Below are 22,133 nucleotides of genomic sequence, written 5' to 3' on the forward strand. Positions count from 1 at the left end.
TCCACCCTCATTACCTAATACAGCCTCCAGCTTCTTATTCCCCTTCCTGGTGTTCTCAATGTCAGTGAATTCAAATGCAGGAATTCCCAGCTGGGCCATCCTCAGCCTTGTGGTAGACTGGGGTAGTAGAGACAGAACCAGAAGGTAGAATGGGCAGATGATGGCATTTAGCAGGCCGTTTAAGGGGAAGAGTCCCTGCATCCAGAGTGGAATTCTAGGTTTGCAAATCCTGGATCTGGTTCTATCAACTTGTCTGGGCCACAGAACCTGAGATGAAGAAGGAAGATCAGGCCAGCACTGTGGGGGTGGGTCAGGCTTGTTCCTCGGCGGGCACTCTAGCATTGCCTTAGGACAAAGTAGGTTCATCTCCTTAGTCCTGTCCAACTTAGTTGGGTTACAGAGAAGGGTGTAAAACAACCCCCAGACTTAGGCTGATCTCTGTTGCCTAACTTCCCTTTTGCTAGGGAATAAAGTTTTTCATCACATAATAAAAGCAAAGGCCTTACAGGCAAATTTGGCTGAATACAATGAGTTTAATCTGAAATGCAGGAGATTATTCCTATTTAATCACCTTGTGACCTAGAGTTGCAGCCAAGGGACAGAAAGGATATCTATATATATGGATATATGCATATATCAACATCTATCTATCTTTCTATCTTTCTATCTATCTATCTATCTATATCAGGCTTGGATTCTTTGGTTCCCCCTCCACCCAAGGAACAAGGAAAAATAATATTCCCTGTTATCCCAGTTTCCTGAGCTCTGATTGCTGCATCTGCTTTAGCCATTCAGTGTGAAGTTATACACAAAATGTAGGGTTTTGATCCTGATAGATATGAAAATTTGACACATTAGGTTCTAACTTTACCCCCAGAATTTTCTTTTCTTTTCTTCCTTCCTTCCTTTCCTTCCCTTTTTCTCTCTCTCTTCCTTATTTCTTTTTTCATTCTTTCTTTTTTCCTTCCTGCCTTCTTTCTTTCCTTTCCTTTCCTTTCTTTTTTTCTTTCTGTTGTTGATCAAGGGACCTGGATGCTGTCCCTGAGCTCTTTTTTGTTTAAGGCTAGTGCTCTATCACTTTGAGTCAGCCCCACTTCCAGTTTTCTGGTAGTTAATTGGAGATTAAAGTCTCATGGCCTTTCCTGCCTCGGCTGGCTTTGAACCCCAATCCTCAGATCTCAGCCTTATGAGTAGCTAGGATCACCAGTCCCAAGCTCAGAAATTTCTTCTGGCTTCTATCTATGCCATGTGCCTTCAGTAGTTGGTTGGCTGAAATGGAACCTTTAGGAAATTTGTCACTGGTTCTTCACTTCCTTTGTTGTGGTGATATTGGGATGGACCATGATCTTTTTTTTTTGGTCCATTGTGGAGCCTGAACTCTGGGCCTGAGTGCTGTTCCTCAGCTCTTCAGCTCAAGGCTAGAACTCTACTGTTTGAGCCACGGCACCATTTCTGGTTTTTTCTTCTTATCTGGTGCTGAGGAATCAAACCCAGGGCCTCATGCATGCAAGGCAAGCACTCTACCACTGAGCCACCTTCCCAGCCCCTGGACCCATGATCTTATGATGGCTAGGTAAAGAATCTAGCATTGAGCTACATCCCCTCCTTTTTATATTATCTATCTATCTACTTATATTTTTATTTTTATTTGTCCTAGGGCTTGAACTCAGGGTCTGTGCACTGTCCCTGAGCTTTTCCCCTCAAGGCTGGTGCTCTACCACTTGAGCCATGCTCCATTTCTGGCTTTTGGGTGGTTAATTGGAGATTAGACTCTGACAGACCTTCCTGTCTTGGGTTGGCTTTGAACCATGATCCTCAGATCTCAGCCTCCTGAGTAGCTAGGATTACAGGCATGAGCCACCAGCTTATTTTAATTTTAATTTTTTATTCAGAGACACAACGTCACTCAAGGCTAGCCACATATTTCATAACTAGCTTTGGGAGGAGAGAAAGAGAGCCATTCTGTGGAGCAAAGCTTCTAAAAGCATGATGCAGAGAGAATCAGAATCAATAAGAACTTCCTGTAAGCTGAGCTCTGGTAGCTCATGCCTATAATCCTAGCTACTCAGGAGGCTGAGATCTGAAGATCATGGTTCAAAGCCAGCCTGGCTTTGAATAGTCTCTGAGACTCTTACCTCTGATACAGTACTCAGAAAAAGGTGGAAGTGGTGCTATGGCTCTACCACTTGGTAGAGCATTATCCTTGAGTGATGAGAAGTTCAGAAATGGTGCCTAGGCTCTGAGTTCAAGTCCCAGGACTGGCAAAAAAAAAAAGACCCCAAAAGCAAATTACAACTTTCCCGTAACCCCTATGCACACTAAAGTTTAAGATGTCCTGGTTTGGAAAGAAGACATAATAGATACAAAGGATGAGGAAAAAAGAGATGTTAGGCTCTGAGCAGGCATTGAGAGTCTGGGAAGTACTTCCCTTTGAGGGACCAGAGCTGTTGCTGCTCTGACCTGCAGGGCTTTGGATGTCACAAGAACTGTGAGCTTAGATGATGACTGACCCTTCTGTGTTTCCAGAGTCACTGAGACTCATCCCTGCAAGCTTTGCTCAGCCACCCACAGCACAGGTTCTGGCCCCTGGATACACCTTATGCTTCATCAGAGGCCAGACCCAAGTCTCACTTCCTGTGCTTTGCCTCACCCTCTCTGCTCCTCAACTCCATCAAGTAATCTGGTGTAGAAGAGGATTCTAGGTAGTTACACACCAAGAGTAATACAAAAGAAATCTATGAGAGGAAGAAGCTTTGTCAGGCCCTTTACAGACTTCTGTAAGTCAGGACCACAATTATTGGGAAATGCCTTCTGCCCTGCCCCACCTCAAATCTGCTCATCTCAGGCCAAATAAAAAAAAGAGCTTGTCCCTTGTTATCTCTATCACCTTTGATGGAAATATTTTTTTCTGTTATTTAACAAAATACCCGAGTCTGGGTAATTTATAAAGAAGGGAGGTTTATTTTGGCTCATGGTTCTAGAGGCTGGAAAATAAACATCTACTATCTGATCTACTTGGAATTTATCTACTTGGCACCTGCTAACGACCTTCTTGTTGGGTCATGACATGACAGATGGCATCATGGGGCAAGACAGAGCAAACAAGTTCAAGTTTAGACCAGATCATTCCTTTGGTAATCCAAGAATCCCTGAACAGATGGACCTGTCCCTGAGCAGAGTATACTGGTGACCCACTCACCTCCTTGAATTGGGAGATTACGTCCCCAATAGCTACAACTTGGGGGAAGCCATTGAGGTGGATGGTTTCGGTGGTTCTCAGTTTTAAATTACAGTTTTCATCTTGTCCTTCTAATCTGAGCTTCATCACATTTATATAAAACTGTTAAAGAGTTGAAATGCGGTTTATGTTGACTCGGTTTGCCGTTTGCAGGCATTTAACAGAATACTTGTTAATGTTGAATTTTCTAGTTTTGTATCGTGAAACCAACCACCCCCATCCCACTTCGCCCAATGTTGCAAACTTGTTTTGAGCGTGGAGGGTTTGGTCCCAGAAAGGCAGGGTGGGATCTCTGCTGGTGGAGATGTTCAGTCCCTGCAGGGAAACAACAAGAACTTCCATCTTCTGTCCTCTTTCTGCCTTCTAGTCTTCCTCCAGTGTGTCATGTTTTGGGGAACCAAGAGTTGGGAAGCATGGACAGCTAGCTGCAGCCCCTGTGTCTTCTGGCAAATTGTCTTGGTGGAATGGTTACCTCCATGATAGGCAGGCTCTTCTAGAAGATACTGATCAGGAAGCCCAGAGCAAATTATGATGGTGATATCACGTTTTGAATCCATTTAAACCATCCATCCAGAGCCAAGAGGCAAGAGTTGAGGTAGTTAACATACTTGTAAGCAGAGTGGAAGGACCAGAGGACAATCTGAGTTTTGCATTGCATTTGTGAGGGTGGAATTAGGGGACCACAACCAAGGTGAGAACAAGGTGATTAGCAAATAGAAGATGCCTGGACCCCCTTACAGACTCACTGTACCCAGAGGTGCAAGGGCCAGCAAATCTGGCTTCAGTCCACTCAGACAGTTCTTCAGGGTTAGAGGCAGCTTTCTCTTTGTCAGCGTTTCTGGGGCAGGATATATAGGGGCCAGAATGTGGCAGCCCAGAGATGTCATGACCTACACCTTGTGACTTAAGACTTGTTTGCCCTTGGGCCTGGAAAGGTGGCTCAGTGCTAGAGTGCTTGCCTTGCACGCATGAGGCCCTGGGTTCGATTCCTCAGCACCACATAAACAGAAAAGCCTGGAAGTGGCACTGTGACTCATGTGGTAGAGCAGTAGCCTTGAGCTGAAGAGCTGAGGGACAGCGCCTAGGAGACAAAAAAAAAAAAAAAAAAAGACTTATTCGCCCTCATTTCTGTAATGAAGGAACATTCTAGTGTAACTCATCCTTATGTACTATATTCCATTTATTCTATTTAGTCATTCATCCATTCATTCAATCATTTAGTGTGTGCCACTACTGGGTCTTGAACTCAGGGCTTCTTGCTCTTGCTTAGCTTTTTTGCTTTCTTTTTTCTTTTTCTTTTCTTTTTTTTGCTCAAGGCTAATGCTCTACCACTTGAGCCACAATTCTAGTTCTGTTTTTTGGGGGGTGATTAATTGGAGGTAAGAGTCTCACAGACTTTTCTGCTCCAGGTGTTTTTTTTTGTTGTTGTTGTTGTTTGTTTTTTGTTTTTGGTCTAGTCATGGGGCCTGAACTCTGGGCCTGGGCGCTGTCCCTCAGCTCTTCAGCTCAAGGCTAGCACTCTACCACTTGAGCCACAGCACCACTTCCGGTTTTTTCTTTTTTGCTTATGTGGTGCTGAGGAATCCAACCCAGGGCCTCATGCATGCAAGGCAAGCGCTCTACCACTGAGCCACCTTCCCAGCCCCTTGTTTGGTTTTGGTGCTGGCCCTAGGGCTTGAACTTAGGACTTCCTGGTACAGTCCCTGAGTGTCTTTTACTCAGGCTAGTGTTTTATCACAACTCCACTTCCAGTTTTTGAGTAGTTTATTACAGATAAGAGTCTCACAGACTTTCCTGCCAGGGCTGGCTTCAACCATGATCCTCAGATTTCAGTCTTCTGAGTAGCTAGGATCTCAGGTGTGAGCCACCTTTGCCTAGCACTTTGTTATCCAATAGATTACTAACTTAGGGGGGGGGTCCATCGTGGGGCCTGAACTCTGGACCTGGGCACTGTCCCTCAGCTCTTCAGCTCAAGGCTAGTGCTCTACCACTTGAGCCACAGTGCCACCTCCGGCTTTTTTCTTTTTGCTTATGTGGTGCTGAGGAATCGAACCCAGGGCCTCAGGCATGCAAGGCAAGCACTCTACCACTGAGCCAACTTCCCAGCCCTAGATTATAACTTAGAACTCAGTATCTCTTGAGTTCTGCCAGCGTCTGCCCAGCTGATCTGATCTAATGTGATGTTTTGGTCATCTGACAGCATTTCATACACATGTCAGTCTGTTCTGTCTGTTGTAACATGCGAGCCCCCATGTCTGTACTATTGGTCTCCTGTACTGAAGCTCTTGCTCTTGGTATGTCCTGATACCTGTAGGGAAAGTCTTCCCTCCTTAGCCTTCTTCAGAAGTAACCTAGCTATCCTTAGCCTCTGAATCTTCCATACACCTTTCTCCACCTCCTTTGGAACAGAGTCTCGCTGTATGGCTCAAGCTGACCTCAAGCTTGAGTTCCTCCTGTCTAAGCCCCCTAAATGCTGGGATTATAACACTGTTCCATTGTGCCCAGTCTTTTGGATTTTGATCTCCATTGGCCCGCAGATTAATGTGGGGGAAACTAAATCTTGCACTCAGCCAACTCCATTGTTTGAGTCTTGGTTAAAGTTTATGATGTTCCCCGCAGTGTCTTTAGTTTATCTTTTGTTAGATTTATTCCTGGGTAATTTGATGTCTTCTAAGTCTACTGTAAATAGTGTCTTCTTTTTAATTATTTTCATTGCTGATATGTGAAAACACTATTTATTGTTTTATATTAATCCTCGGTTAAACTGACTAGTGAAATTCTTTTATTATTTCTAAGGATTTGTAGGTTCTTTGGGTGTTTCTGTGTAAATAATCATATCAAGTGCAAATAGTGATGATGTAATGTTTTCTTTCCAGTCCTTCTGTCTCTGATTTGTCTTCCTCAAGTTAATGAACTGGCAAAAACAGGAAGGGATGAAACATTTGACAATTTCATACAGCCTTGCTCATTCTTGAAGAGTCACTGTCTATTGTTTGTATGTTTCCACATTTTCTTGTTTGCCGTGTTTTATGCATGCTGAAAATTGTCCTTCCATTCCTATTTTACTAAAAGACTGGATTTTTTAATGGTGAATTTATGCTGATTTTTCATATGCCTTATTTATGTCTTTTGCAATGATATATGGATTTTTAAGTAGGCCAGTGCTATGAATCACATTTATAGATTATTTTCTAATATTTAACTAGTCTGTATATCTGGGTTATTTGGATTAAGCCTAAAATCTGTCATGGTTTATTATCTTTTTTTTTTTTTTTTTCCAGTCGTGGGGCTTGAACTCTGGGCCTGGACGGTGTCCCTCAGCTCTTCACCTCAAGGCTAGTGGTTTACCACTTGAGCCACAGCGCCACTTCCAGTTTTTTGAGGATTTATTGGAAATAAGAGTCTTACGGACTTTTCCTGCCCAGGCTGGCTTTGAACTGCGATCCTCAGATCTCAGCCTCCTGAGTAGCTAGAATTACAGGCGTGAGCCACCAGTACCCAGCATTTATTATCTTTTTTTATATACTATAGAATTTAATTTGCTAATACAATCTTCTATTATGATTTTTGCTCCTATACTCATAAATAAAATGACCCTGTAATTTTTCCTTTATCTTTTTTTTATTATTGTCTGGATTTGGCATTGGAGTTATAAAAACATTATAAAGTAAATCTCAGAATACTTCTCTTTTTGTTTTTGTTTTTTTTGTTGTTGTTGTTTTTACTGTTCTCAGGAAGAATTTTTATAAGGTGGGTGGCTTACTTTTGAAGATATATTCAAATTTGCCTATAAAATTGTTTGGGTCTGGTATTTAGTGTGGGATTATTTTGCTGTTGATTATGTTACTGTTCCCATTTCTGTAATTGTCATAGGAGTTCTCAGATCTAGTTTTTTTTTTTCTTTTAATTTGGTAATACTGGGGGTTGAACTCAGAGCTTTGCACTTTCTAGCCTGGGCTCTTCCGCTTGATCCATGCCCCCAACCTGTTTTGCTTTTGATATTGTTTGATTAGTGTTATCTAGATTGCAGTTTACCAATTTGCTTTCCTCATAGCGAGCAATGGTTGAGAGGACATGTCATGCTTCTGCCTGGGCTGGCTTTGAATTGCAGTCTTTCTAATCTCTACCTCCTGAGTAGCTAGGATTACAGGTATGAGCCACTGTATGCAGCCTTAAATATATATTTTTTCCTTGAGGAGATTTTGCTAAATTCCTAGGATACTAGTTATCAAAGACTTCAACTTGTGCTTGATAAAATTCCCAATTCCTTGCTAATTGGTATTTAATTTTCAGTATGTCCTCCCCACCCAAACCATTATTCACATTACAAAAGCTTTCAGATTATTTGTAGATGACATGTGTATTTATGTACAAATATGAAATGCCCAGACATACAACTTTAGGTGGGCTGGAGATGAATCCTGTGTTATCAGATCCCCCTTTCTCACACTTTAACAAAGTGTTCCCTGTACTTGGAGTGGGCTTATTCCTCAGAAGGGCGTGAACCTGGCTGATCAGACAGCACAAGAGTCCAGGATAATCTATTGGCATATTTTCATGGGCCCTTGGGATGTCATTAAAGATAGAACCATAATGATGTTCAGAAAAGAGGCAATAAATTCAAGTCCTTAATGTCCCCTGGCCCTCCCCACATACTTCCAGGGCCAGCTTCCTAGAAAACAAATTTGTGGGTGAGAGAAAGTTGTGACGTTGAAGCTAGACTTAAACCCAATCCACGCCTCTTCTGTGATTGCTAAAGCTATCAGGAGCTGGTGATCTGATGCACCATAGGATGATGATTTTGTGCTGTAGGAGAGGTAAAAAGTATAGCTGGTGACATGTCTTATGTCTGATGATTAATATCTGTAATGAGTAGTGGAATTATGGGTCATTTTTCTTTCTTCCTCAGTTTTACATGTTGCTCATCATTGTTTTTCCACAATAAGTATGTGTTATTTAAAAAAAAAACAATAAATAAAGCTATTTTCCTTTTGAAAAGGGAAAGGGTGTGGCCATTATTAATGGTTGCCATTTTTTTTTCCCCTTTGGATGTGTCAGGTCCTGGCCTGTCTATGGGAACAATCATGTGAGAGCTTTTTGGCTAATGGGTGCTGATGGGGGCAGCTTGAGTAAAGCCCATTACAATCTGGAGAGCAGCTTTTTGAGAAAGAATTAGAAATCCATTGTGTGTCTGTGTTCAATTCTTTCTGTCTTTTCTAAGCTCGTGTGTGTGTGTGTGTGTGTGCGCGCGCGAGTGCGTGCGTGCGCACGCACGCATGCACACCAGTATTAGAACTTGAACTCAGTGCCTGGGTGCTGTCTCTTAGCTTTTTCATTCAAAGCTGGCATTCTACCACTTGAGTCTTTAGTTCTGCTACCAGCTTCTTAGTGGCTAATAAGGGTTTCATGGACTTTTCCTGCCCAGGCTGGCTTTGAACCTCAATCCTCAGATCTTAGCCTCCTGAGCAGCTAGGATTATAGGAGTGAGCCATTGGCACACAGCTCTTTTGTAAGCTTTTGATAATCTTCTAAGCTTTTTTCTTTTTCAAGAAAGAATTTTCAAACCTAAAAGCTGTTGGGAGCCAAGGAAGTGTATGGAAAGATAAGATTCCCCCAGCCCTAAGCAGACAACATTTGACTAACCATAAACATTTCTCTCATCTCCAGCCCTAAGCATAGCCCTGGCTAACCATAAATGTCTTTTAGAGAAACTACAGGAGGTACCTTTAAGATTAGCACAACAATCAAAGGAAAAGCGACCCCGGGACTTCTCACCCTTGCTTCTGCAAAGTTTTTTTTTATCCTTTCTCTTCCCCTGTCCTTTCGGTATATAAACCCTGCCTCACTTTAATAAAGCAGACCTTGACGTGACTCAGACTGACTTTGTCTTTCTTTATGCGCTTGGTCTCGTTTCTCTCTCGCCCCCATTGGTTTTTAGGAGGTGCCTCCTCGAGCCTAACGAATAACTGAACCTGCTGGATGCGTCAAAAAGCTATCTAGCAAGACTACATTTATGTTTTCATTAAAGCCACCATATCATAGTGGGTGGAGGCTCAAGAACACTCCCAGGAAAGATTGATTCAGGAAAACCGAAGTAGAAATACTAGATAAAAATTTCCTTCCCTCACTTGGGCATTCTCTTTCCGGTATTCTCTGCAGATGGGTACAGAAAAGCAACTTTCCCTACCAGAATGTTCCAGCATCTCTCCATAGGAGCTGGATCTTCTCAAACCCCATCCCACATCTGTTTCATGGCCCCACTGCTGCAGCAAGCAGGAACTTGTTAGCCTTTGTCTCTGTATACTCAAGTAGAGAGCTTTAAAGACATACATTTGATTGAAGCCCACAGAAGATGTCTATTTTTAACTTAGGGCAGGAAAATGTGGCTGGAAAGGAAACATCTGTCCCAAACGATTCTCTTGAGCTTAATTTAGAGGTCTCTTCTATCATGAGGCCATCAAAAAGAATAAGGTGTTCATCCAGTCCTGGCTCTGAAAGACAAATGCCCAACGCATCTTTCACAGCTCACATGAATTGGGCCTACAGCTTGGAAGATGGAGAACACGGGGGAATGAGTCAAGAACAAGGAAATTCCTCTGAAGGCTTGGACCACTCCTAGTTTCAGCATCTTCATCCAAAACGGCCCCACCCTTTAGGGCTCAAGTTCTGCCGACTCTTCAGTTGGGGGTGCCAGAGGACTCATGCTGGGACCATAAGACCCAGAATGCCAGAATGCTTTCCTGACAGTTTGGCTGCTACACTCAGACCAGGGAAGTCATCCTTTCTTCCAGGGCAGCAAGAAAATTCTCTTACTGCAGTGGCATGTCAGCTTCCTTTGTATCTAGTTGAAGTCTCAGACACATCTTTTAGCCTTAGTAGAAGGAATATCACTGACATATCTGGGCACAGAGAGCAGGACCAGATTCACCCATCAGAGGCTCAGGATGGTTAAAGTGATGGGGAAATGGTGTGACAGTAGGTGATGTCCAGGTGATGCGCTGTGCAAACCCCAGGGACTCAGAACCTGGATTCTATGTGTACTCACATCTGTGTTCAGATGGAAGGTGACGAAGCAGGGAGGGAGAGCAAAACAGAGTATGTTTTTTGTCTTGGAAAACTGGGCAAAATACATTTACTGTGTAGTTCTGTGTTGTCATTTTTTTTTCTTTTTCTCATATTCTTTTCTTATTTGATTTTTTTTCCCCCTTCCTTTCTCATTCCTGTTTTCAGTGAAAGACTGGGCCAGGAGTGGAACACTTCTTGTTTTCCAAATGGAGTAGAAAGTTGCCAGGAGAAATGACAAGGAAAAGACAAGAAGAAAAGAGTCCACATGGATTCCGTCCCTCCCGCACAACAGTGTCAGAGCAGTGGACGTGGAGGGTGTGAAACAGGGTTGCCAAATTGCATAAGTCTCTAAAACGATCCATATGTCTGGGTTGCACCAAGTCTCCGGCTGAGGGAGGGGCGGATAACATCATCTGCTGGATACAAGTGTGCTCTCTTCCTCTGGGGAGGATCAGATGTTAACTTGACTCCATGCTGTTTGATTCATGATCACGCAGGATGGGAACTTGGGGTACCAGTGTTTTGGGTAGGGAGAAAGAAGCAGAACAAATAGGAAAAAAAAGAAATTTGCAAGCTAGGATCTGTAAAACATTTAGGAGAGAATGAGCTTGGAAACTCCAGGATACTGAAGTTTACTTTGAAAATGAAGTTTCCTAAGCCAGGACAGTTTAGGGAAAACCATTGTACTGATGAATGCCAGGCCAAATGCCCACTTCATGGGAAGTCTGGACTCTTTATTCCCACAATTAGCCCTTCAGGACCAATGAAGAGTGCTCTCTCTCTCTCTCTCTCTTTCTTTCTCTCTCTTCCCCCTCATGACTTTAAGCTCCAAACCGAAGCTTCCTCTGAGGTGGAGGGTAGCAGATGGTCCACAGCTGTGAGACATCTGGTCTTGTAGGGATCAGAGGAAGGCACAAGGGCCAGTTGAAATCTTAATGGCTACCCAGGAGGCCTGTCTCCAAAAATTTGGGGTGGTACTCCTGATACTCTACCCAGACCCAATCTTGGGCAGAATTCATGTTTTCACCCTACGCCTCTTCTCCATTCCAGCTTCAACCGGATTAGGAGATGCTTTTGTGAGAGTGGCCAGGCAGCTGCTTCCCAGATGTCTCTTCTCCGGAGATGGCCATCTCCAAGTGGAGGAGTCTGGGCAGAACTGGCTGGGGACAGTAGAGACAGGGATGGCAAGGAAGTTTCTCTGAGGATGTTTGAACCACCTTGGGGAGTAAGCACAGCCACCAGCTGTGGTAAAGCCAAAGCGTTAGACCTAGAGAAAGATCAGGAAGGCGGGCGCTGGTGGCTCATGCCTGTAATCCTAGCTACTCAGGAGGCTGAGATCTGAGGATCGCGGTTCAAAGCCAGCCCGGGCAGGAGAGACCTTGAGACTCCTATCTCCAATAAACCACCAGAAAACCGGAAGTAGCGCTGTAGCTCAAGTGGTAGAGCGCTCGCCTTGAGCTGAAGAGCTGAGGGACAGCGCCCAGGCCCAGAGTTCAAGCCCCATGACTGACAAAAAAAAAAAAGAGAAAGATCAGGAAAGTCCTGGAATGTGGCCAGCTCTCTCCAAAACTCTATCCAAATGTATAACTACTTCTTGGGGGGTTAACCTGACTTTGTGCATGCATGTGTGCACATATTATGTGTGTATGTGCACGTACACACTTGACATGTAAAACATAATCTTCTCTATGGAGGTGTTGAAATGACCACTGCTCCATCTCTCCATCCCTGCTGCGGTCTCCTTGAGATCATACTTAAGTTCCTCCTACCTACCCATCATACAACAGGCAGAGAAATACATTTGAAATGAAAACCAGGCCATGCGATTCCCTGCTGTAAACCCTCCACGGATGTCCTTTTCCCCTGAAATTAAATCTAAACTCTGCTATGACCTACAAGACTTCACAGGTCATTCCCACCTGCGTCCCCCACCTCATACAAAGGTTTTTCCCCTGGTGTCACCACTGGCTTTACTACTGCCTCTCCCAGGACCCTAACATTTGCCACGGACCCTGCCAACCTTTGGTCTCTACCCAGGCTTTCCTTTTGCCTCACTGGTCCTCTTTTGGCCTTCTCTCTGCAGACCACTCATCTGCTGACCTTCCTTTCTGACCACTCAGTAGAGGATGGGCCCCTGCCAGTCCCTCCTGTTCTCTCCCACAGTCACTCCTTATAAAAGCTCATCTGGGGCCTCGACCTATTTAACAGCTATACCATAGAGTGCTAAATATAATCTATCTTCTTCATTTGACTATAAGCAACATAGGATGGAAACCAGGTGTATTTTGGGTCCTGGTATAGACCTGCTGAATAGTTGTTGAAGATTGAATAAACCTTATCTTCATTTTCTTTCAAGTGTCTTCCACTCCACTTTTCATGTATACACATATATGGCATATATATATATATATATATATATGTATATATGGTTGTCATATACTATTATACTCATCTTATAAAAGTGAAGTCTCTTACACTTCAAGAGAAGAAGCTAAACTCAGGATGCCCTTTCCAGAAGCATGAATTGTTCCAATTCTTTTCTCTTTACCAAGGGCCTAGGAAAATATGGTCACCGACACCTCCCACCCTTCTATTGGCATTTGGAAACCTGAACTGAAAATGATAACTCTTACAAGCTTTCTCCTACCTGGGACAGGTTGAGTTCTGTATGAGGCTCTGAACGCACCTGGTGATCCGAGCTAGTCTTTCCCTTGTCTTGGGCTCAGGGCTGGCATCTGTATACTGATAACCTAGTTCTCTGGAGATCTGAGCTGGTTGCTAAGGCCCCTCCTGGTGTGTATGTGGCGGGTAGTGGTGCTTTCTACCAGGAGGACTGAGAAGGTGGCCTCCCCTCTGAGCTGCAGGCTGCTGCTGGGCAGGAGTAGGGTGATCATTTCCTGGTGTGAGGGGCAGCCAAGGGGGAGAGAGGGGAAGCAGCCGGAGTGGGTGGCCAATTCCGGTCTCTGACCCTTGAGACAGCGCCTGCAGCTCCTTCCAGGCTCCCACACCTTGGCTAAGAATAGCTCCTCTCTTTCCTGCTGGCCTGCAGTCCCCCGGAGCCCAGAGGAAAGCGCATTGGACTGTCTAACCTCAGACTGGGCCGTCCCTTCCGGCGATTCTCTCCCCCGCTCTGGGGATCAAAGGGCCGCTAGGGATTTCAGCTCTGGTTACTGACGTACCACCTAATAATAGTGCTGTGGTATGCAGGGAAGGGTGGCATTCAGACCACCTTCTGAAGGGTGGGAAGCTGGAGGCCTTGACCCGAGTGGCAGCAATCTCAGTGCCAAGGGTTGGGGAGGATGCGTCTTTACTACAAGAAAAGGTAGCAAGGAGCTTAAGATAAGCTAAGGTTAGAGTAGGGAACATGGATCTGACTATGAATCTTTGGGGGAAAGAAATTCTGCTCCAAGAGGGACCAAGGCAGAGCCTGGACACCCACATGGATACCCAGCTGCATAGCTAGCTCTGAAGCAGCTGGCCTCAAAACCACCCCTGGAGAAACTACCCACCAACAGATGCTTCCTCAGAGCACACATCCCTGCTTGCATGAGGGACTGGCCCCATTTGAGCTCCGAAGGTGCCTTTGAGACCATCCAAAGATCCCAGTGACTACAGTGGCCAGGCCGTTCATCACTCCAGTAGATGATGCCTTTGACAGAGAGAAGAGACTTTGTTTATCAGCTATAGCTGATGATAAGCATGAACTGAGGGAAACCAGGCTTCCTAGTTGTGTTACTCACTACCCGCTACCCAATACTGGGATGTGCATGTTCTAGTTTCTATAGGCTTCTCAGAAGGAAGACTCGAGACTAGGTTCCATTGGCTTACAACTGTAATTCTATCTACTCAGGAAGTTGAGATCTAAAGAGCATGGTTCGAAGCCAACTCAGGCAGGAAAGTCCATGAGACTCTTATCTCCAATCAACCAGCAAAAAGCTGGAAGTGGAACTGTGGCTCAAGTGGTAGAGTGCCAGCTATGAATGAAAAGTGAATGGACAGACCCTTGGCCCTAGTTAGAGCTCCTGTATGGGGGCATACACATATACACACATGCATGTGTGTGCACACGCACGCACACACACACACACACAAGACTTGAAGCTGGCTGTGGTAGTATATACAGAATCCCAGCTATTCTGGAGACAAAGATACGGTTATAAATTTGAGTCTAGCCAGGACAAAAGGTAGTAAGACTGTCTCAAGAACAGATACAAAGCAAAAGGCTGAGAGTGTGGCATAAGTGATTGAGCACTTGTATAGCAAATCTGAGGTATTGGGTCCTACAGAAGAAAAAGAGACAGAACAGAAAAGAAAACAACAAAAACTCATTGACCTGAGTTTCAATGGATTAAAAAATAGAATATTAAAAAAAAAAAAACAGAGGTGAGGCTGGGAAGGTTGCTCAGTGGTAGAGTGCTTGCCTTGTATGCTTGAGGCCCTGGGTTTAGATTCCTCAGCACCACACAAGCAGAAAAAGCCAGAAGTGGTGTGGTGGCTTAAGTGCTAGAGCGCTAGCCTTAAGCTGAAGAGTTGAAGGGCAGTGCCCAGACCCAGAGTTCAGGCCTCACGACTTGCATAAAACAAAACAAAACAAAACACACACACACACACACACACACACACACACACACAACAGAAGCACCACAGATATCTGGGTATTGTGCCCCAAGTTTCCTATATCTCATCTTCTACAGCAATTAAGGAGAATGAATGAACTATCGATGGGAGGAGTTGACAGACATGGCTTCCATTTTTCAGGAAGTTCCACCAGTCAGCAGAATGGAGACCAGGTGGATGGGAAGATGAGCTGAGCCAACGGGACCACTGCTGCAGGGGTAGTTCCTGACGCTGAAATCCAGGGCCTGTAGCCACAGAGACCTCCCCGTGTCCTCTTTCATGAAAAACAATCTCAGTACCCCAGCTAGCCACCCATAATCTCTATAACTGATAACCTTGAGCAAGCAAGTACATACAGATGAAAAAGCTGAGACAGAATGTCATGTGTCAGGTTCCATGGCATTTTCTGGAACTGTCAAAGCAAGTAAAGGCCTCAGTGCCTTCTCTCTAGGAAAGCACAGTCTAGAAGGGGAGACAGAGAGCAAAGTACTTGTGAAGAGATGGAATCATCTTGTGTGGAGCCTCTTTCCCAGCATGCTGGAGAATCGTATCTTGCCTCCACACACAGTTGTTCCCGGAGTTATGGAATCACAGATTTTGCAGTCAATCTGACTTGCATTTGAATTTTTAGTTCTTCTAACAACAACAACAACAAAAAGTGTATACTTAAAAAAAATGATCTTTGGCAGCTTTTGAACTCAGGGCCTCATTCTACACTTGAGTCATATCTCCAAGCTTCCAAATTACAAACTATTCAGCAAGTTTGTTAGACTTCCAGGATCTCTTAATTTATCAAAGGTAGGTTGTTATAACATGTACTTCATAAAACAGGTCTTTGAAACGAGAATTTATAAACAAATCCCCCCGGGCAGCTTTTCAAAAAAGCAAATTTTGATTCAGTAGTTCCAATCTAGGGTGTGAGGTTCTTCTTCTTTTTTTTTCCCAGGCAATGATACTAGGGCTGTCCCAAGGATCATTATTTGAGTAGTGAGGTCACTATTTAAGTTAGTAGGTGTTGAGCACAAACCTGGCAAATTACACATACACATGTGCGCGCGCACGCACACACACACACACACAATCTCCAATATGATTGTTGCGGTTCATCAGATCTGGAAAAGTTTCAAAATATTATCTCTTCAAATATTTCCTCTATCTCTACCCATTCTTTGTGGAGCTCTAATTAAATACTTACCAGAATTTCTTTGCTTTCCTTTCTTTCATTTTTTTTCCAATGCTGGGGCTTGAACTCTGGGCCTAGGCTCCATCTCTGAGCTTCTTTGTGATCAAAGCTAGCGCTCTACCACTTGAGCCACAGCGCCACTTCCGGCTTTTTTCTTTTTGCTTATGTGGTGTTGAGGAATCGAACCCAGGGCCTCATGCATGCAAGGCAAGCACTCTACCACTGAGCCACCTTCCTAGCCCCAGGTTTTTTTGTTTTTTTTTTGAGGGGGGTAAGGTGTTTATGCCCTGGCTAGCCTGGACCGTGATCCTCCTATTTATGCGTCCCACATTACTGGGGTGACAGGTGAGATGACTGAAATAATCTTGCTAACTTTTGGCTTGGGCTGGCCTAACTTAAACCATGATTTTCTCAATGTCTGACTCCAAGTAGTGAGGATTGCAGGCATGATCCATCTTACCTGCTCTAGTTCTATCTTATTTTAGACCTACATATCATAATTTAAACTTGTTATCTTTACAAAATACATTCCATGTGTAAATGATTTTGTTTTTTTTTAAAGGTCTTCCTAGTTTCATTAAGGGTAATATGGTTAAGTGTTAATTATTTGTTGCTGTATCATTTTCTATTCTGTCTTGATTCTTTTTAAATGATTCTTTTTGTTGTGAAGGTTTAAATTTTCATGAAGTTGAATTTATTGATCTTTTCATTTATGATCTGTGTTCCTTGTACTTTATGTACAAGATTCTCCCCTATGTTATAGTCTTAAAAAAATCTTGTTGTAATTCTATTCAAAAGTCCTAAATTTTGCTTTTTAAAAAAAATACATGGTTTTCAATACAATGGAGTAGATATTGGTATTGAGGTGATGGAATTTGGTAATATTATTTTGCATGAGGTTTACTGAACTGCTACAGTGACTACTTTTCCCTGATCAATAAAGTTTCCATGTTGTATTAATATATTTCTCAGTGCTCTTGTCTACCCATTAATTTATATTCCTATTATGTACCAATACCTATTTTAATTACTATAGTTTCAGAATAAATCTCAGTACTGATAATCTTCTCTATGTTATTTTTATTTTTGCTGTTACTGAACTTCAGTGTTTCCATATAAGTTTTGGGATTAACAAATGCTAAAATGTTGAATGATTTTATTATAATTATAGTAAACATAAGATTAAACTGAGGACATGTTTCTATCCATCCACATTATATAGCTCATTGGCTACTTTTAGTGTTTCAATGAATTTTAATTTTTTTTTTTTGTCGGTCCTGGGGCTTGAACTCTGGGCCTGGGTGCTGTCCCTGAGCTCTTCAGCTCAAGGTGAGTGCTCTATCACTCAGAGCCACAGCGCCATTTCTGGTTTTCTGGTGGATTGGAGACAAGAGTCTCACTGACTTTTCTGCCCTGGCTGGCTTTGAACTGTGATCCTCAAATCTCAGCCTCCTGAGTAGTTAGGATTACAGGTATGAGCCACCGGTGCCAGCCTAATTTTATAATTTTATACTTTAGTTTTAAGATTCATTCTTGGGTAACTAATACTAACCACTGCCAAAGAGAGCTAAGTAAGTTGTTATATAGAACTACAATATGGTTCTTGTAGTTAGCGACTTTGAACCTAAACATCATTATTTTTTATGTATACAACCACATGAATTGTAAACACTTCCGTTTGATCTCTTCTTTCATAATTATTTTCTTCTTTTTGCATTGCCTTGCCCAGAACAAGAAGCATAATACTCCATTGGAACAGCGAGTCTGAATCTCTGTGCTCCACTCCTGATATTAAAGGAAATATTTCCAGCAGTTCACCAGGAAGAACCATTTTCTCTGAGCTTTGAGCAACCATTCTCAAACATGGGAATTGCTGCTTCCTTCCCCCCCCCCACCTCCTCTCATTCCCCCAGCATTTCTGATTCAGTAGGTCTTGGGGTAGGTCTGACAGTTTCCTTCTCTGGCTGGTTCTGGGATGATACTGATGTGGCTGGTTCAGTGCCCACCTTTCGAAGAGTCAATAGTTTAGAGGTGATTTGGGTTAGAGATTCTTTATTCTCCCCCCTCTCTCTATAGTAATTGACCTCCAAGTTTTAGTAAAGACACAGACTATAGAAGAGGCTCCAAGCCGGGCGCCAGTGGCTCACGCCTGTAATCCTAGATTCTCAGGAGGCTGAGATTGAGGATTGTGGTTCAAAGCCAGCCAGGGAAGGAATGTTCATGAAACTCTTATCTCCAGTAAACCACTCAGAAAACCGGAAGTGGCACTATGGCTCAAGTGGTAGAGTGCTAGCCTTGAGCTGAAGAGCTCAGGGACAGCACCCAGGCCCAGAATTAAAGACCTAGGACTCACCAAAAAAAGAAAAAAAAGAAAGAAAAAAAAAAGAAAAGAAAAGACAGAAAAGAAAAAAGAAAAGGCTCCAGCTTCCAGATTTCTTAAAAGTAAGGTCATGTGACTAGGTTTGGACAACAGAACGAAAGCCAAAGGTGGTGTGAAGATGTTTTGGAAGACTCCTTAAAAGAGAAGTGTTTGGGTTATGTATTGCAGTGAAAGAAAACAGACAAAGTTGGCCGCTGGAAACAATATTTTTTTTTCTTACTTTGCCCACAGTTTTCATAGGTCAGGAATTTAGAAAGGGTTTGGCTGGATGGTTTATCTGTGATCTACTGTGTCAGCTGAGCTAGCCAAGGCAGGAACAACTTCCAAGATGACTTCTTCTCTTGGATGGCACTTCTACCCCTTGTTTTCCTTCCTCCAAGTTCTCTTCTTCCAGGACATCGCACGGCTGCAGCTTTTCACAGCCTGGTATTCTCAGAATAGTCCAAGGAAGAACGATTTTGAAGAGTTAGGAAGAATGGCTGACTAGAATTAGTTCAGTGTTACTAGGGACTCCTGCTGTATTTGATGGCCCAAGCACTAATAGAACCAATCCCTCCCTAAACAAGGGGGTGAGAAATAATCGCTCTGGTGGGAAAAGAGAAAGGTCATATTGCAAAAGAGCATCTGGAACAGGAGATTCTGCCTTTAAAACATACAATCTGCTGCAGGAGTGATGGAAAGTGGATGTAATGGTTGAACAGTGATGTGTTCAGTTGAAGCCAAGCAATATGATAGCAAAGCAGAAAAGCCCAGGTCCAAGATGATACAGCCATCGCCAGCAGCGTTTATCTCTGGGAAAGAAATGATTTTCTTCTTGATATTTGGAAGGCTTTTGTTATGTGCAAATGATTCTAATCCCAATGAATACAATACTCATAATTAAGGAAATACACATATTTTAACATGAATCATTATTAACCTTTATGAAATTCTTCCCAGCATCTAGTGAAGTGATCACACTGTTTTTCTTCAATGTTAATTTGTTGAAAAATATCTTAGTAGATCTCTGAGGAGGGACTTTTAGTAGAATGCTGGCTTTGATTGTTTTTTAGTATTTTGTTTTCATTTTTGTATTTCTCCTTAATGGGTTGACACCCTTTTTCTCTTCTCTATTTTCCTAGTATACTCTTGTTTTTATGTTATCTTGAAAAACATGTTGTGTTTCATCTTTGTCTATTATCTGGAAGTATTTTTTACAAAATCAGTTACAGATTTGTTTCTTAAGTCTTTTTATAGGACTGACAGATGACATGTGAGTTTTGGGTGTAAATTTTTTTTTTTTTTGGGTCCGGTTGTGGGGCCTGAACTCTGGGCTTGGGTGCTGTCCCTCAGCTCTTTAGCTCAAGGCTAGCACTCTACCGCTTGAGCCACAGTGCCACTTCCGGCTTTTTTCTTTTTGCTTATGTGGTGCTGAGGAATCGAACCCAGGGCCTCATGCATGCAAGGCAAGCGCTCTACCACTGAGCCAACTTTTGGGTGTAAATTTTTAACTCTACCTACTAGTTCAGTATTTGCAGATTCTCTTTTTCTTGAGTTGATGCTGATATTTTTCCTTTCATTCTTTTGTTGTTGTTGTTGTTCAGTTATGATGCTTGAACTCAGGACCTGGGTGTTATCCCTGAGCTTTTTTGCTCAAAGCTAGCACTCTAGCACTTTGAACCACAGCTCAGTTCCTGGTTTTCTGGTGGTTAACTGGAGATAAAAGTCTCACACACTTTACTGCCTGCGCTGGCTTTGAACATCAGATCTCAGCCTCCTGAGTAGTTAGGATGACAGGTGTGAGCCACCAGCTCTTGGCCATTCTTTTCATTATTAAAGGCATAGAATTATTTATGCTGTTTTCAACATTTTGAAACAGTTATGATTTTCAAATCACATTATGTCCATTATTTCAAAAAAATAATTTTATTGTGATTATAAAGGTGATGTTCAGAGGAGTTATATAAGTCAGATAAAGAGTAAGTACATTTCTTTTTGGACAATGTCACCCCTTCCCTCACTCTTTCCCAGTTTTTCCCTCCCATAACTACCTACAAGTTGTATAGTTCATTTTCAATGTAGTGTCTAGTGAGTACCACTGCTGCATTGTTTTCTTGCTTTTTAACAAAATTGATATACCAAAAGATGTCAGTTTTGAAGTTTTAAAGCATTAACTTTCAGCTTTCTTCTTCGTATCCTATTGTTGGGTTTCATAATTTCTTAAGACTCAATTCATTATTTTTCCTTCTTTCTTACTTTGTAATATAAGCAGTTAGGTATAGAACCCCCCCCACACCCCATATCATTTTTACAATATTTCAAATATACATTCATGTGTGCGATTTCATCATCATTTGAACTTATAGCATCTTTGGTTTCCATCTTGATTAATACTTTGATCCATGGGATTTTTATATTTAAAATTTTTCAAGTGTCTTATTTTGTGTATTTTTTTAAGAAACCACACAATTCTAGAAAAAAAACCCAGCATCGAGGATACCATAATTTCCCCACTTATGAAGACTTGTGTGATGACCTCATAATACTGCGCAAGTTTCAGAAGGGCTTGAACAGAATGCATAGTTCACAATGGTTGGATTCAGACTTTTACATACAGGTATTGGAATGTAGTATCCATTATGTCATTCAAGTCTTCTGGGTCTAGATGATTTTTGATGATTCAAATTTTAGGGGGACTGGGCTTTGAACTCAGAAACATGTACTTGTTAGGCAGGGGCTGTCCTGTTTGAGCCATGCCTCCAGAAATTGTTTTGCTTTTTGAGATAATTCCAGGGTTGGCCCGGGCTGCCTTCCTTCTAGTGTAATCCGCTGCCTGTCTGGGGATATGAGGAACACACCGCCATTGGTTGAGATGGAATCTCAAATACTTAGGCTTACTCTCATTCTCCACCTCCCAAGTAGTTAGGATTACAAACTTGAGCCACTGCACTTGGTTTATGTTTGTCTTTTAGGCTAAAAAATTTTGTGCTTTATTTTAACGTTAGATCTCTTCTTTTTTTTTGTCGGTCGTGGGGCTTGAACTCTGGGCCTGAGCGCTGTCCCTCAGCTCTTGAGCGTGAGGCTAGTTCTTTACCACTTGAGCTACAGCATCATTTCCGGTTTTTTGGTGGTTTATTGGAGATAAGAGTTTCCCGGACTTTCCTGCCCAGGCTGGCTTTGAACCGCGATCCTCAGATCTCAGCCTCCTGAGTAGCTAGGATTACAGGCGTGAGCCACCCATGCCCTGCAGGTTTCATCTTCTTTATCTTTTGTTTTTGGTAACTTTTTATTTTATAGATTCAATATTTTTTCTTATCTCTTTGAGGATACGGCTGATTTTTTTTTTTTTAATTCACTTTCTAAGCCGGGAGCTGTTGACTCAATGCCTGTAATCCTAGCTACTGAGACTGAAACCTGAGCATCGCAGTTCAAAGCCAGCAGGGGCAGGAAAGTTCCTGAGACTCTTATCTCCAACTACCCACCAGAAAACCAGAAATGGTGCTGGGGCTCAAAGTGGTAGAGAGCTAGCCTTGAGCAAAAAGAGCTCAGGGACAGTGCCCAGGCCCTGAGTTCAACCCCTGCGGCCAAGAAAAAAAAAATCTTCTTACTTAGTGTTCATTTCCTCCAAGTTGCTTTTGGTTTCCCTGTTGTGCATTTGTTTATTTGTTTCC

This window comes from Dipodomys ordii, unplaced genomic scaffold, assembly GCF_000151885.1.
Source record: "Dipodomys ordii isolate 6190 unplaced genomic scaffold, Dord_2.0 Scaffold35, whole genome shotgun sequence".
Lineage (NCBI taxonomy): Eukaryota > Metazoa > Chordata > Mammalia > Rodentia > Heteromyidae > Dipodomys > Dipodomys ordii.